The 16269-nt window shown below is 41.9% G+C and overlaps 1 protein-coding gene and 1 long non-coding RNA gene across 7 annotated transcripts in view; one reads left to right on the top strand and one right to left on the bottom strand.

Annotated features, from left to right (window-relative positions):
• Positions 1-16269, top strand: part of PACSIN2 (protein kinase C and casein kinase substrate in neurons 2) — a 135615-nt gene that overhangs the window by 77935 nt on the left and 41411 nt on the right. The gene's annotated exons all lie outside the window — the stretch shown is intronic.
• LOC116814699 (uncharacterized) overlaps positions 7475-16269 on the bottom strand; it is an 83275-nt gene continuing 74480 nt past the window's right edge. Inside the window, exons 4-5 of one of the 2 annotated variants that reach the window (XR_004371313.2) lie at positions 10077-10235; positions 7475-7666 (exon numbers count right to left, since the gene is read on the bottom strand). This is a non-coding gene — a long non-coding RNA (uncharacterized LOC116814699). The remainder of the gene's footprint in view (positions 7667-10076; positions 10236-16269) is intronic. The other variant, XR_004371314.2, reaches the window with a different exon arrangement.

Here is a 16269-nt window from a genome sequence, read left to right as displayed (position 1 = left end):
GATTTTTCGTGAGTGATACCAGCTAATTTAGATCCCATCATTTTGTATGTATAGTTTGGATTATGTTTTCCAGTGTTCATTACTTTGCATTTATCAACATGAAATTTCATCTACAATTTTGTTGGCCAGTCACCCAATTTTGTGAGATCCATTTGTAACTCTTTTTATAGTCTGCTTTAGACTTGCCTATCTTAAGTAATTTTGTATTATCTGTAAATGTTGCCACCTCACTGTTTACCCCTTTTCCAGATCATTTGTGAATATTTTGGACAGTACAGGTCCCAGTACAGAGGACCCCCGTGATTTACCCCTCTCCATTCTGAAAACTGACCGCTTATTCCTATGTTTTTGTTTCCGGTTTTTTAATCAGGTACTGACCCATTAGAAGAGTTTCCCTCCTATCCCACGTCTACTTACTTTGCTTAGGAGCCTTTGGTGATGGACATTAGCAAAGGTTTTCAGAAAGTCCAAGTATGCCATATCTACTGGATCACCCTTGTCTACATGTCTGACACCATCAAAAAATGTTAGTTGATTGATGAGACAGAGTTTTCCTTTGCAAAAGCCACATTGACTTTTCCCCAATAAATCATGTTCATCTGTGTCTGATAATTTTGTTTTTTACTATACTTTCAACCAGTTTGCCGTGTACTGAAGTAAGGCTTACCAGCCTTTAATTGCCAGAATTGCCTCTGGATCCTTTTAAAAAAAAATCATTGTTACATTAGTGATCCATCAGTCATCTGGAACAGAGGCTATTTAAGTGATAGGTTACATACCACTCTTAATAGTTCTGCAATATCATATTTGAGTTATTTGCAAACTCTCCATCTGGTCCTGGTGACTTGCTGCTGTTTAATTAACCAGTTTGTTCCAAAACCACCTCTATTGGCACCTCAGTTTGGAACAGTTCCTAGGATTTGTCACCTGAAAAGAATGGTTTAGGTGTAGGGATCTCCCCCATATCCTCTACAGTGAAGACTGATGCAAAGGATTCATTTGGTGTCTCCAAAATGGCCTTGTCTTCCTTGAATAATCCTTTAACAGTGCCAGTGGTCCCACTGACTGGCAAGTTTTCTGACAAATTTCTAACTAGTCTGGATTCCTGATTAATTTACCGTTAGTTTTTTGTGTCTTTAGCTAGTTGCTCTTCAAATTCTTTCTTGGCCTGCCTAATTTTACTTTTACCCTTGAGTTGCCAGGGTTTATGATCCTTTCAGTTTTTCTTAATAGGATTTGACTTCCAATTTTTAAAGGATGCCTTTTTGCATCAAACAGCTTTTTATTCTGCTATATAGCCACGATGGCATTTTTTGGTTTTCCTACTCTTTTTTTTTTAATTTGGGGTATCTGTGTAGTTTGAGCCTCTATTATGGTGTTTTTAAATACACCTCTACCTCGGTATAACACAACCCAATATAACACAAATTTGGATATAACACGGTAAAGCAGGGCTCCGAGATAAGCGGGGCTGCGCGCTCCGGTAGATCAAAGTAAGTTCAATATAACGCGATTTCACCTATAACACAGTAAGATTTTTTTGGCTCCCAAGGACAACATTATATCGAGGTAGAGATGTAGTCTCTATGCAGTTTGCAGGCATTTCACCCTTGTGACTGTTCCTTTTAATTTCCATTTAATTGACTTCCTCATTTTTGTATAGTTCCACTTTTTGAAGTTAAATGTTATTGTGGTAGGTTTCTTTGGCATTTTTCCCTACAAAGATGTTAAATTTAATTGCATTATGGTCACTATTACTTAGTGATTCAGCTATAGTTACCTCTTGCACCAGATCCTGTGCCCCACTTAAGACTAAATCAAAACCTGGGTCTCCGCTTGTGTGTTCCAGGAGAAGCTGCTCCACTGACGATGTCTAGAAATTTTATCTCTGTATACCTTCTGAGGTGACTTATTACCCATCAGTATGAGGATAGTTGAAATGGCCCATTATTATTGTGTTTTCTGCCTTTGTAACCTCTCTAATCACCCTGAGCATCGTACAGTCACCGTCACCATCCTGCTCAAGTGGTCGGTAGTATAGTTCTTAATGCTATATTCTTATTGTTCAAGCATAGAATTTCTGTCTGTAGAGATTCTATGATACAGTTTGATTCATTTAAGACTTTTTGACTCTATGCTTTTTCACATACAGTGCCATTCCCCTACTAGTGCAATCTACTGTCATTCCTATATAGTAGAACCTCAGAGTTACAAACTCCTCGGGAATGGAGATTGTTTATAACTTTGAAATGTTCATTACTCTGAACAAAATGTTATCGTTTTTTCAAAAGTTTACAACTGTACATTGACTTTCTACAGCTTTGAAACTTTACTATATAAAAGAAAAATGCTGCTTTCCCTTTATTATTTTAGTAGTTTACGTTTAACACAGTACTGTACTGTATTTGTTTTGTTTGTTTGTTTCTGCTGCTGCCTGATTGCATACTTCCAATTCCAAATGAGGTGTGTGGTTAGAGTTCATAACTCTGAGGTTCTACTGTATATTTTCTACTGTGGTGTTACTGGGTTCCACTGATTTTTTTTTTTTTTTCCCCTTATTCCATCCAGTTTCCTTGTTGCCTGTTATATCAATATCCTCATTTAATGCCAGATACTCTAGTTCACCCTTCTTAGTATTTAGACTTACAGCATTTGTATATAAGGATGTGTACATTTTGTCAATAATCAGTTGCTTGCCTTGTATATGTTATATTTAAATGGGGCTCTTTTTCATTTGACTATTTCTCTTCAGTTCCTGCCTTTACTTTATCAACTTCTATCCTCTCCTCTTTAGTAGGATATACAGCAGGGGTTGGCAGCCTTTCAGAAGTGGTGTGCTGAGTCTTCATTTATTCACTCTAATTTAAGGTTTCCCATGCCAGTAATACATTTTAACATTTTAGAAGGTTTCTTTCTATAAGTCTATAATATATAACTAAACTATTGTTGTATGTAAAGTAACTAAGGTTTTTGAAATGTTTAAGAAACTTCATTTAAAAATTAAATTAAAATGCAAAGTGCCCTGGACAGGTGGCCAGGACCCGGGCAGTGTGAGTGCCACTGAAAGTCAGCTTGCCATAGATTGCCTATCCCTGATGTAGAAAATCCTTGTTAATAGATCTTCCCTTAAGGGATGTCTCTGTTCAAACCCTGTGCTCCTCCGCACCTGTCATCTTTCCTCCATCCCTTTGTTTAAAAATCCTTTACAAATTTTTTAATTTTACATGCCAGCAGTGTGGTTCCATTTTGCTTTAGGTGAAGCCCATCCTTCCTGTGTAGGCTCCTCCTTTCCCAAAAGGTTCCCCAGTTCCTAATGAACCAAACCCCTTCTTCCTTTCACCATCATCTCATCCACTCATTGAGACCGTGCAGTTCTGCCTGTCTCACTGGCCTTATGTGTGAAACTGGAAGCATTTCAAAAAATGCTACCATGGAGATTCTGGGCTTTAATTACATACCCAATAGCCTAAATTTGGCCTCGAGGACCCTTCTGATACCTTTCCCTATTCGATGTTGAAATGATATACAGAAACTTTTAGAAATTAAAAGCAGCAGAGAATCCTGTGGCACCTTATAGACTAACAGAGGTTTTGGAGCATGAGCTTTCGTGCGGTGAAACCCCATTCATCAATTTCAGGGCCAGAGGTGTGTGGTGTTGTGCGTGTTTGTTGTATATCTATAGTATTACTATGTTAATATCATATACACTATACTTACAGCTGCTATAATATCAATATGTTTAGAGCCTCTTACTCGCCTGGTGGGCTAGATGGTGTTCTTCTGGGCAGGTGACAAGTGCATTGTAGTTCTCAGGAATCAGTGGTGTCACGGAGATAGCTGGATGCTGTGGCATAGGATTCTGAGTAGATGTCCACATATCCAGCCAGCCCTTCATGAGAGTCGCCAATGCCGATGCATGGGGCGTCCAGGTTTCCGGTTTGTGATCTTGGTAGTAGTATGAATAACGCCTGGGCTCTCTACACAAACGTCCCCACACATATGGAATACAAGCTGTCAGGAACAGTCTCCCTGACTGATGCACATGCTACAACTGGCTGCGAGCTCTGTGCCTTATACTCCACACAACCATTTCAAATTTGATGACAATCATATATCATCCAGATCTAGTGGCAACTGCTATGCGGCAACCGCAGGCCCACAATGCCAATATTTTTACTGTCGACCTGGATACAACGTTCCTCTCAGCTCTCGTCCACTCACGCCCCTTCTCTGCTCACGCTACATGATGACACTCTTCTCCATCCTGGACCTCCATGGAAAGGCAGACTCTGGAAAAACTTCCACCGACATGTCAACACTTCACCCGCACCATCGAGCCTGGCTGACACCTACACGGCAGGTTCCACCTTTTAGAACCACGGTGCAAATAAGGGGATGGTCCACATTACATCCACCCTATTCGAAACCTACCGACCTCTCCTACTACCATCTCGCTCGCCCTTCCCAGCTTCATCCCGGGTACATCACCACGACTCCATTGTTAACAGCACAAGCACTGGATACAACTGCATTGCTCTAACCCCTCAGGCACAGAGGACCACACCTACAAAAATCTCCCCACAGCATTTTCCTCAAAAAAAAACCTACATACCGCACCGAGGAATACAGGAACAGAATAACAGAGCCAGACGTGTACCCAGAGCCTCCTACTGCAGAAAACCCAAGAAAGAATCACAAAGGACTCCTACTGGCCACCTACCATACAGCCCCCAGCTAAAACCCTCCAAGAGTCATCCAGGGATCTACCACACTCTCATCCTGTGCATCTGATCCACACTTTCACGGGCCTGGGTGGCAGGCCAATCCTCGCTCCACAGACAAACTGCCACCTCTGAAATGTTTCTCCACGCATACCTGCAGCACCCACCATTATAAACTCCAGCTCCCGGAAACCCCATCCATGCACAAATCTCGATGCCAACGTCTTGGCCCACATATCTATACCAGCGACACCATCACCCACCACGAATCAGTCCCACATCCATCACCGTTCTTCACTCCTGCACATCACCAATGTAATAACGCTCACTGTGCAGCAATGCCCTGCTTCTATGTCATCGGACGCAAACCTGGACATCTCTACGGGAAAGTCCCTGCCCGCAACAATAGCATTCGGAGCAATATTACAGAAATCTTGGAGAGCTCCACTTCAATCTCCTGGACCACGCTATACGCAAACCTATAGGTGGCCATCCTGCAAGCAAAAACTTCAGACCAGAGTTCAAAGAGAAACTGCTGAAGCTTCAGTCATCTAGCAATTGACACTATCAGCTCAGGATGGAACAAGGAGACTGTGAATGGCTTGCCAACCTACAGAACCCGCTTTCCTCCTTGGTCTTTCACACACTCTGCAGCTTGCTAGAAACATGGCGGCTCATCCTTCCTGACTCGAACCTAACCTCGTTACTCTCTCGCTGCTTCGCTAGCATATACTATTATATCTAACTAATAATGATACACACACACACACACACACACACATATATACACCTGCCTCTGGAAATTTCCATTGCATGCATCTGATGAAGTGGGTATTCACCCACGAAAGCTCATGCTCCAAAACCTCTGTTAGTCTATAAGGTGCCACAGGATTCTCTGCTGCTTTTACAGATCCAGACTAACACGGCTACCCCTCTGATATTAGAAATTAAGTAAAATTTAATTTCAGCCATTTGGATACTTACTTCTCCTGGAGTAGATTAATATGTCTGGACCAAAACGGTTTCTGTGTAGTTGAAATTTAAAACTAAAAGCTGCTCCTAATTTAATATTTTCTGAACTAGCTATTGTAACTGATCTTGGTAGCCTCATGGTCTAGTTGTGTTTGTGGCTGCATTAAATGAGCAAATAGTTGCAGTGACCAATACTGCTCATTTTATCTGTAGTTGGTCAGGAGGTTGCAACCTCTTTGGGATGCAGGTCTTCCTGCTGTGGTTCATGCCTTTGTCATCTATGCAGTGCATTGTGTTCTGCATGGGCTAGATTTTTACATCCATTTGGAGGCTGAGGCTAGCATGGAATATGGCAGCCTATTTAAGGGAATTATGTGGTCTGTGATCTACATTGACTCCTTATTAGCTTCTAGATGTAGTTAGGTCGGGAGGTCTGAGAAGCTACCTATTCTTGTTCCCTCCTATCATAACTGAGATAAGTGTAGGCGCTTGAGCTGGAACTCCCTTGGCATAGCAGAGAGGCATCTTCTGCTAGGACATTACTCTTGAAATCATTCCCTTGTAGTCCAAAATAGGCTGAACATATCTGCCTTCAGAGCATGCTACGAAGCAAATTTTTTCCTTGAGCAGGCATTTAGGAAAGACTGAGGGAGCTGGGTGTGGAAACCTCTTGGGAACTTAGGTTTTTTAATAAATATGCTTAGGCTCACTGTTTTTGGGTGTGTGGGGTATACTACTTGTTTTGTGTTTTGTAATTTTTGTATTTAGTCCTAGGTTATGGGCACCCTTTAACCATCAGTTAAAAGATTAATGTTCTGGTAGGCTTAATAAATAATCTTAGACTCTTACGATGCCTCATTTGGCAGGAAGTTGGTGCATGTGATATTGCCTTTGTAAACTTGAACACTTTCTTGTATACCTTTCAGATTGTTTTCTGGCTCCAAAATTTTTGTTCCTGTCATTTTTTACTACTGTTATATTGCTACTGGAGGTCATGGATGCAAAGGTGATCACTGGCAAAATTAAAGTAAAGCAATCTCCTTAGTGTCCAATAGTAGGAGTAGCTGACTCCTTTATTTTGCCCTAAAAGGGTGAGGGCTGATTCCAGGAGGCACCTGGAGAGATCATGTAGTCCAGAGGGCGAGTGTAGTGCTAATGGGATTACCTGGGTTTCTGGTAGGGTGACCAGACATCCCAATATTTAGACATTTGTCCCATGTTCCAGTCTTTGGTTGGGATGCAATTTGTCCCGCTATTTCACAACACTTGGCATTTTTTTGCTCCGCCGGTGACCTCAGCCCCACCCCCATGTGTTCCAATATTTTCTTCCCCTCATCTGGTCACCCCAGTTTCTGATGTGAGGGCTGGAACAAAGTTGTGTGTTAAGTAGTCAGAACATGTGAGCATCTTTGTCTCCTGGAAGGAAGTAGTCTGTATCTGACTGCTGGGTTCCTGGAGAGAGGCAGAGGTTTGAAATAGTTGCTGCTTGAGAGAAAGCAGTGGTTTCTTAGCCTCCTTTGCAGGAATTCCAGATATCTACATGTGGTTTGTTCCTACTGCTGTTTAGGGAAATTGCATTGATGTATATTTTGGAAATAAATGACACTAAGATAATACCTGACTTTAGTTTATCACAGATTTTGCTCCAAATGGGAAGCTGACACACAGGGCCCCAAATTTATGCTATTGCTTGGCAAAAGGGCAACACTACTATGAAAATCTGTGACCCTGACTATGCAGGGGAACAGGCAAATGTGTTTTTGCCTCAGTCGAAAAAAACTTATTTCTGTTGCCAGGTGCACTGATCTGACCTACCCATTCAAACTGAGTTTTCAATTTTGGGTAATCTATAAATACCTTGTGCTTTGCAGACATGTTGTTGTCTTACCTATGTAGTTGTTGTTGTTTTATAAAGCTGTGTGGAGACTGAAGAGTCCCTGTAAGCATTAGTGAGCTTGAATAAGAGGAAATGTCTAAGGGGAAAAACATTTTTTCTTATTAATTACAAAATTTTAAAAGCAATCTAATTTACTAAATTTTGTACTCCTGATTAAGACCAGCAATTTAAATAATCATGACTGAAATCAGTCCACTCTGACATAAATAATAATCAGGTCTGCCAGAGCCTAAAAGCGTGCTCCTTAAAAAGGACTGACATTTGATGGCTGTCAAAATAGAAGCATCTCAGTTCAGAGTTCTTCACATCTCTACACCCATGTAAAACTATTTCTATGGAAATAAATATTTTGCTATTTGTCAGAGGAAAGTAGTTCAAGTCTCGTTCATTGACAACTCTACGGGTGTTATGGACTTCTGATTTTCAGCAGTCTTACGTATTTTTTAAGAGAACCCCTAACGAATAGTTTTATTACAAAAGTAGGTGAGAAGTTACACTAAATGGTGACCCACAGACAAAAGAAATTAGATTTTTACTTCTTAGTCTGCAAGTTAGTAGCCTGACTGTATGCAGTATGTAAAAGCATCTCAGTATTTATTTTTATGAACCATGGGAACCAGCCAGTGAAAAATTGCCTTTTTAGGCAAAATAGTTGTATCGAATATCAAGCAAAAAATAAACAAAGATCATATCCTGGCAATTCTGGCAGAGATGTACAAAAATGTAGAAAACATTACCAGCTGGGATTCCTGCAGTTGGCACAGATTGCTTACAGCAGAAATTAAGATGAGGAGAAGCATATGCTTGTTTTTTGGGAAATAATATAACGATAAGTAATTAGTTTGCTTTCTCTAAATCAATTGAGTTTAAAAAACTAGTTAGCGTTCTCTCTAACTGAACTTTGCTTGCCATTAAGAATTTGATAAGAGAAACATAGTCCTGGCTCGGTGTGAGGAGATAGAGTTGATGATCTCCTTGAGGTCACTTCCAGCTCTACATTTCTGTGGTTTCAATAAATGTTCAGAGAGGTAATCAGTTTTCCCAGACCAAACTGATATTACTGTCAAACTGTTTTCCTCCCTCTTTTCTAGGATTTATTCAGTTATTTTTTAAAGTGTTGTTGAGAAATTTAAAATATCAGTGGCCAGCAAGCTGCACATTACCAGAAGAAAGAGTACAAAAGCCAGATAGCCACCTTACTTTTTTCTGTAATTTGTCTATTCCTCTATTATATTAGATATTCAGAAAGCAATTTCAAGCCCCTGCCTTTCTGAGACTGCTAGCAAGGCTGCCATATATTAATATGACTCTTTTTGGTAGGGGGACGTCCTTTAAGAACTAAGGTTAGGTCCTGTCTGCATGAACATGTAGTTCACAGCAAGCATGGTGTGAATTTACCCCAGGCTAGCATGCCACAGACCAACTATCTTGTGGACCCTGCTGATGTGAAGTAACAATTTGTTAATGTGCTTTGATCTTGTTCTCTTTGAAACTGGAGTAGGTCAAAGCGCATTAAGAAACTGTTAGTGTGTGTCAGCAAGGTCCACGTGACAGTTGGTTCATGACAGGCTAGTGCCAGGTAGTTTGACATGTTGGCTTTGCCACAAACTAAATGTTCATATACACAAGCCCTGTGAAACTCATTTAACTTACATGAATAGTCAATGACTCAGAAGTGTGAGATTCTGTATCCCAAGTCAGTCTGTGTCTCCTTGTCCCTCTTGGGACTGTTGACTGGAGAATAAGACACTTGTTTTCACTGTTATGCAATGTACTCCTTCCATCAGGAGTCATAGCAGTAATAGTGTCCCCTATCTAAAAAGCTTATTACCTCCAGATTTCTTCAAGTAGATACAGACATGTATTCCAAGTAGGTGTAGGGGTGTGTGCACCCCATGTACTGGAAATTGAGACTTCTGCCTAGTGGTACTCAGAAGGACAGCGCTCGAGCCTGTAGAACTTCCCCTGGCTGCATGAGATGGCGCCAGCCCACTCCTCTCAGTTCCTTCTCATCGCCTGACGGTTGGAGTTGGAACTCTGTTTGGTGGTTGTTTCACAACCTCAGAATTTATCTTCTTAGCCTCTGTTACCCAGGGGTGCCATGCTCAATTAGGGCAAATTGCAAAGAATGGGGCAGACAATCCCCAAAACTGGTGGCTGTTCTGATACTTAGATTTACCAAGCCAGCAACAAAACGGCTTCTACAATACCTTCTTGGTTACCAAGAAGCCAATAACACAGTTCGCTTAAAGCAACCCAGCCTGAGGCATCCTTCCAGACAGCCATGTCAAATATGATGGGGATTATTGAAAATCTTGTAAATCATATAAAAAGTTCTACCAATCCCAAAGGATTGGATACATTACCCACCAAGTTAATGAATATTCCAGATCTTACCCAAATACACGCTTACAGCCAATTCTTATTAACTAAACTAAAATTTATTTTAATAAGGAGAGGGGGTATTGGTTAAAGATTATACATACAGACATGAATGTAGTTCTTAGGTCAGTTTCATAGTAGAGATGGTGAGCTCTAGAGTTGCAAAGTGTTCTTCCAGAATTAGTCCGTAGGTTGTCCAATTTTCCATAACAGGATGATCCAAAATGAAATTGAAGACCTCAATCTTATGGTTCAGACTTGCCCTAATGAAACATAAGCAAATTTGAGATCAAAAGGATCAGATCCTAAGAGCCCTTTATGCATTTTCTTGGCATCCTCTTGATAGCATGCAGTCTTCAGATGAACAATAGGGTCTTTGAAGTAACCTGTTTCCTAAACATCACCAATAATTAGCTGTATGGATTAACATAAGGCAATTGCATCTCTCTCACCATTTGCAGGGAATTTGCTATATACTTCAAAAAGAAATCAAGACAGTGATATCACTACATTCAGTTGATTTAAATGTTAATATCTCCTTTTGATCTCTGAATTAGCAAAATACAGTGAGAGATAGGAACTGTTTGATTACATTCTAACAATATATATGTAAAAACCCCCAAACCCAAACATTATCTACTAATATGTCTCTAAAGGTTGAATCTGGGTCAATTAACCTGTAAATTGCTTAACTCTTTCTGGCCCTGTGTCACAGCCTAGTTTTATTGTACATAGTTAATAGCTAATGTTAGAGTAAAAGTTATAGCATATAGTATAGTTAGGGCCTACCAAATTCACAGTCCATTATGGTCCATTTCACGGCCATAGGATCTGAAAATTTGACAAATTTCACATTTTCAGATGTTTAAATCTGAAATTTCATGGTGGTGTGACTGTGGGGGTCCTGACTCAAAAGGGCATGAGGTGGGGGTTGCAAACCTGTTGTTGGGGAGTATGGGATTGCCACCCTAACTTCTGTGCTGCCTTCAGAGCTGGACTTCTGGCATAGCATATTTCTATATCAGATATCAGCGTAGCATTGATGAGCTGAAAATGAAGTGTGGCCTTGTGTCTTAATGTAGAAAACAATTGCTTTTGTTTAATCCCCTCTTCTAAAAGTGGGAGGAGTATTCTAAAAGTGTGCACCCATTATTCCTGAGGGTATTCTGTGCCAAAAAATTAAATTCTGTGAACAATATTTTAAAATTCTGCAAGTTTTATTGGTTAATAAATTAAATGCAGAGGCTCCAGCATAGCATTGGCTGCACGAAGGTGGGAGATAACCTTGCAGCCTCCTTACCTCCCACCCCAAGGACACTGACTCAGTGCTGAGGCTACACCCGACCCTGATGCAGCACAAGGCCTGGGTCTGCCCCAGAAACACCCTGGGGTCCTGCCTCCCTGTGCCAGTTGGAGCAGGCAGGGATCCAAGTGTGGAAGGGCTCAGTGTGGGGGATTCAGTGGGGAGTGAGAGGATTGTGTGTGGGGCAGGCAGCTCAGTGGGGGCTCTAACTGGGGGGGGATCTGGAAGCACAGAGGGGGTTCCAGGTGTGGGGGTAATTGGGGAAGTTTCCAGGTGCAGGGTCAGTGGGATTCTGCAGGGGCTTCCAGGTGGAAAGTGGTTGGGGCTCAGTGGAGGGGTCTGGGTCTGGGGTTCTCAGTGGGGCGGGGTATGGATCTGGGTGCAGCTAATTGGGGGTCAGTGGCATGGGGGTCTGGATGTGGGGGCTCAGGGTGGTTCCAGGGGATGGGGCTCATCACGATGGGGGTTTGAGTGCAGGGAGCTCAGTGGGGGGGTGGTCTGGATACAGGGGTGGAGGTCCAGAGGCAGGGGGTCTGGGTGCAGCAGTGTCCAGATGCAGGGGTTGAGGTTCAGTGGGGTGGGGTTTAGGTATGGAGGGCTTGAAGGGTTCTGGGTTTTTGGGGTGAGGTTTGGTGGGGGTGTCTAGGTATGGGAGATCCAGAAGTATGGGGGTTGAGCAGATGGGGGAGCAGCTTCCTATACAGTGATGCCCCTCCCCCCACAGCTGAGCAGATGGGGGAGCAGCTTCCTATACAGTGATGCCCCTCCCCCCACAGCTGAGGAGTAATGGGGGCAGGAAAAGCAGGGGAGCTTCCTGCAACTGGGGGAGGTTTCTGGGGGTGGGTCTGACACAGCCCCAGTCACTCCTTGCAGGGAAAGAGGAAGTCCCATCTTTTTCTGCCTCTAGCCAAGAATATCAGCTGATCCCGGCTCAGAGTAGGATCCATTGGCTGGGGTGTCTCCAGCCCTGCAGCGATTAACCTCTCTGCTGGCTGCTTCTGGTGTCTGAAAGAATGATCTTGCGTAGCTAAGGAGTGGTGAGTGACTTCTCTTGCAGCTTCCCTTTGCTTTCTGTCAGAGTCATTTTTCTGCGATGAAGCAAAGACTTATATGGGGGACGTGAATTCTGCGCATGTGAAGTGACGCAAAATTCCACCAGGAGTACCTGTGTACTTGATTGTAGAACTATTCTGAATCAAGTGGATTTACAGATAGGTTAGGTTACTTTGCTCTCTTGTTCAGTTTTCAGTCATTTACAAAATTATGTTCTAAAATTTTGTAAAAAGTAAATCCAAAAGATTTAGTGAACAGCTTCAGGTATTTAAGACTTCAGATCACTATTGGACTGTGTCCAGATGTGAAGATGTCAAATACATTTTAATATGAAATATTTGAATATAAGTTCATCGGCCATCTGACAACTAAATTTTGTGTTCCTTTGCATTCAAGTGGTTTTGACAAACAAGTTGAGTAACTGATTCTCATAGTTATAGACTGGACAAATTCTGTTAATTGTTTTTAATGTTTACAAAAGCTTTAGTTCACCTTCACAGTGCCTATGGATATTTTTTTCCTCTACTGGCTGCACATAGCATAGGAACGGCCATACTGGATCAGACCAAAGGTCCATCTAGCCCAGTATCCTGTCTACTGACAGTGGCCAATGCCAGGCGCCCCAGAGGGACTGAATCTAACAGGTAATGATCAAGTGATCAACCTCAGGCGAATTGAGGCAAGTGCTTCTACGCAGTAATCGTAGTTGAAGCCAGAGAAAAGACGTGTTTAACCATTGTGGAGGGATCGGTACTTCACTCAAGTGGTCATGGGTACAAGCCTTACCACCTGGCTAAATAGTCCTATGGACTTAACCTCCATTAATTATCTATTTTCTTTTAAAACTGTATAGTCACTAACATTCACAGCTCCTCAGTAAGGAGTTCCGTTGACGTGTGCATGCTGTGAAGACTTCTTTTATTTGTTTTAAAACCTTGATGCCTTAATTTTCAATTGGTTGACAGCGTAGTTCTGTATTATGGCTAATAGTAATAATTTTCCTTATCTACTTTTCTCCACATCACTCATATTTTATATACCTTATTCGTATCCCCCTATAGTCTCTCTTTTCCAAGCTGAAAGTCCTATCCCTCTTTAATCGTCTCTATATGGGGACATTCCAAAAACCCTAATCATTTTCGTTGCCCTTCTCTGAACGTGTTCTAGGGCCAGTATCTTTCTGAGAGAGGGCACAATTGGTATGCGAGTATTCAAGATGTGGCGTACCATTGTTATATAAGGGCAATAATATCATTCCCGTATTAATCTTTACTCTCTTTTTAATGATTCCGAACGTCCTGTTTGCTTTTTTTGCTCTGCACATGCGGGATGTCTTCAGAACTATCCACGATAACTCAAGATCTTTTTCCTGATTATTGTAGCTAATAGCCCCCAATATTATATGTAAGTTGGGGTTATTTTTCCATGTGCATTTATACATTTATCTCCACATAATTTCATTGCCATTTATGGCCCATCTTAGTTTGTGAGATCTTTTGATGTTGTCACAATCTGCTTTGGTCTTAACTATCTTGAGTAGTTTAGTATCATCTGAACTTTGCCACTTCACTGTTTACCTTTTCCAGATCTTATGAAAAAGTTGAATAGGATAGTCTAGACTGAGTTGGGGGAACACATCAGTACCCCTCTCCATTCTGGATTTGCTATTGTTCCTACCTTGTTCCTGTCTTTTAACCAGTTCTCATCATGAAGGACCTTCCCTTATCCATGACCACTTATTTACATAGAGCTTTGGTGAGGCGCCTTGTAAAGGCTTTCTGGAAATTATAAGTAGCATCACTGGATCCCTCTTGTCACATGTTTGTTGACTCCTTCAAAGAACTCTGAGATTAGTAAGAGATTGATTCCTTTAAGAACCATGTTGACTTTTGTCCCAGGAATTTTTGTTCTTGTGTTCTAACAATTTATTCGTTTCTCTATGTTGCACCTAATTTTCCCCGTACTGACGTTAGACTTAGCAGTTGTAATTGCCGAGATCACTTCTGAGCCCTTTTTAAATTTGGCATTACATTAGATATATTGGCTTCTTCCAGTCATTGGGTACAGAAGCCGATTTAAAGACAGGTTAGAACCATAGTTAATATTCTACAACTTCAATTTCAGTTCTTTCACAACTCCTGGGTGAATGCATTTGGTCCCGGTGACTTGTTATGTTAGTTTTATCAGTTAATTCAACTCTCTAGTGACACCTCATGCTGTGACATATTCCTAATTTGTCACTAAATGCCGGCTACGTTTGGGCTCTCCTAACATCTCAGCCGTGAAGACTGAGCAAAGAATCCATTTAGTTCTCTGCAATGACTTTATCAGTCTTTAAGTGCTTCTTTTGTATCTTGATCGTCCAGGGCGCCCCACGGTTGTTTAGGAGCGGCTTCCTATTCTATGTACTTAAAAACATTATTACTTTGGAGTTTTTGGCTAGCTGTCTTCAAACTCTCTCTGGCTTTTCATTATATTATTTTACACTTATTTGCAAGTGTTTTATGCTCCTTTCTATTTACCCTCACTAGGATTTGAACTTGCACTTTTAAGAAGGCTTTTGATCTCTTCACTGCTTCTTTACATGTCGTTTAAACATGGTGCTCTTTTTAGTTCTTTACTGTGTTTCTTATTTGGGGTATACATTGATTGGGGCCTCTATTATTGGTATCTTTAAAAGCGTCCTGCAGCTTGCAGGGATTCGTTTTAGTCACTGTACCTTTTAATTTCTGTTTGTTTACCCCTCATTTGCAGTTCCCCTTTTTGAATATAATCCACAGTATTGTGCTGTTGAGGTTTCTACACTGGGATGTTAAATGTTATTCTATTATGTCACTGTTTCCAGCGTCCTGTTATAGTTACCTCTGACCAGCTCCTGTGCTCCACTCGCCTGGTGTTGGCCTCTCAGTTTCTTCCAAATGGCTAGCTACTGCTATTCATATTTAATTCTGTGTTTCACTGTTGAAAATTGCTGCCTGTTCTCTGAGTCTCTGCCAGACTTGAAGTGTTGAGCTCTTCCATGCTGCATTTTGTACTCCTTACCCTGGGAGTTCTTTAAATGTCAGGCCAGTCTAACACTGCGACTTTAAATCGGTTTAATTGCGATATCTGATTTAACGCTGTATCCGTTCACATGACCGTCGTATTAATATCGAGTTAAACGGCTCCTTAATCGATTTCGGAACTCTCCCAACGAGAGGAGTAGCGCTAAATTCGGATAGCATAACTCGGATTAGGTTCGTGTGGAGGAATCGACGTTATTGGCCCCGGGCGGCGATCCCAGAGTGCAGCACTGACTGCTTGGACAGCATCTGAATCTCGGATGCAGCGGGCAGGTAAACAGGAAAGCCCCGCGAACTTCTGATTACATTCCTGCTTGCCCAGCGTGGAGCTCTGATCATACGGCTGGCGTGCGTCTGAAATCGAAAAAGAGTCTCAGCATAGATCGTCGGGAGTCACTAGGTCTGATCGCTGTATGGGAGACAATCTTGTTGTATACAGCTCCATTACAGAACACGAAATGCCAAGCGTTTGAATAAAATCCAGGATTACACAGCGCTGCGTTGACAACGTACGGAAGCAGAGACTCAAATGGATGCTCATGAAGGGAGGAGGGGGTACTGGGACTCGCTATCCCCAGTCCCACAGCAGCCTCTGAAAATTATTTGCATTCTTGGCTGAGCTCCCAATGTCTGTAGTTCAAAACACAGTGTCTGGTGTGGTTCAGGAACGCTCCTCAGTTTATTTCCCCCCTCCACACATGAAAAAAGGGAAAGATTGCGTGTGCTATGGCGTTTGCTCAATGCACTCCGTGAAAAGGCGCAAAGGTTGTCTGCTGCCTTCACAAGGAGGGGTGAGCTGTACCCAGCACCACCCGGGAAATGTTTTCTGCCCACATCAGGCACTGTGCTCTACAAACGGGAAGTGGGAACTAGGGATGT

This window comes from Chelonoidis abingdonii, chromosome 1, assembly GCF_003597395.2.
Source record: "Chelonoidis abingdonii isolate Lonesome George chromosome 1, CheloAbing_2.0, whole genome shotgun sequence".
NCBI classification, from domain to species: Eukaryota; Metazoa; Chordata; order Testudines; family Testudinidae; genus Chelonoidis; species Chelonoidis abingdonii.
This window is presented reverse-complemented; position numbering and strand designations above follow the sequence as displayed.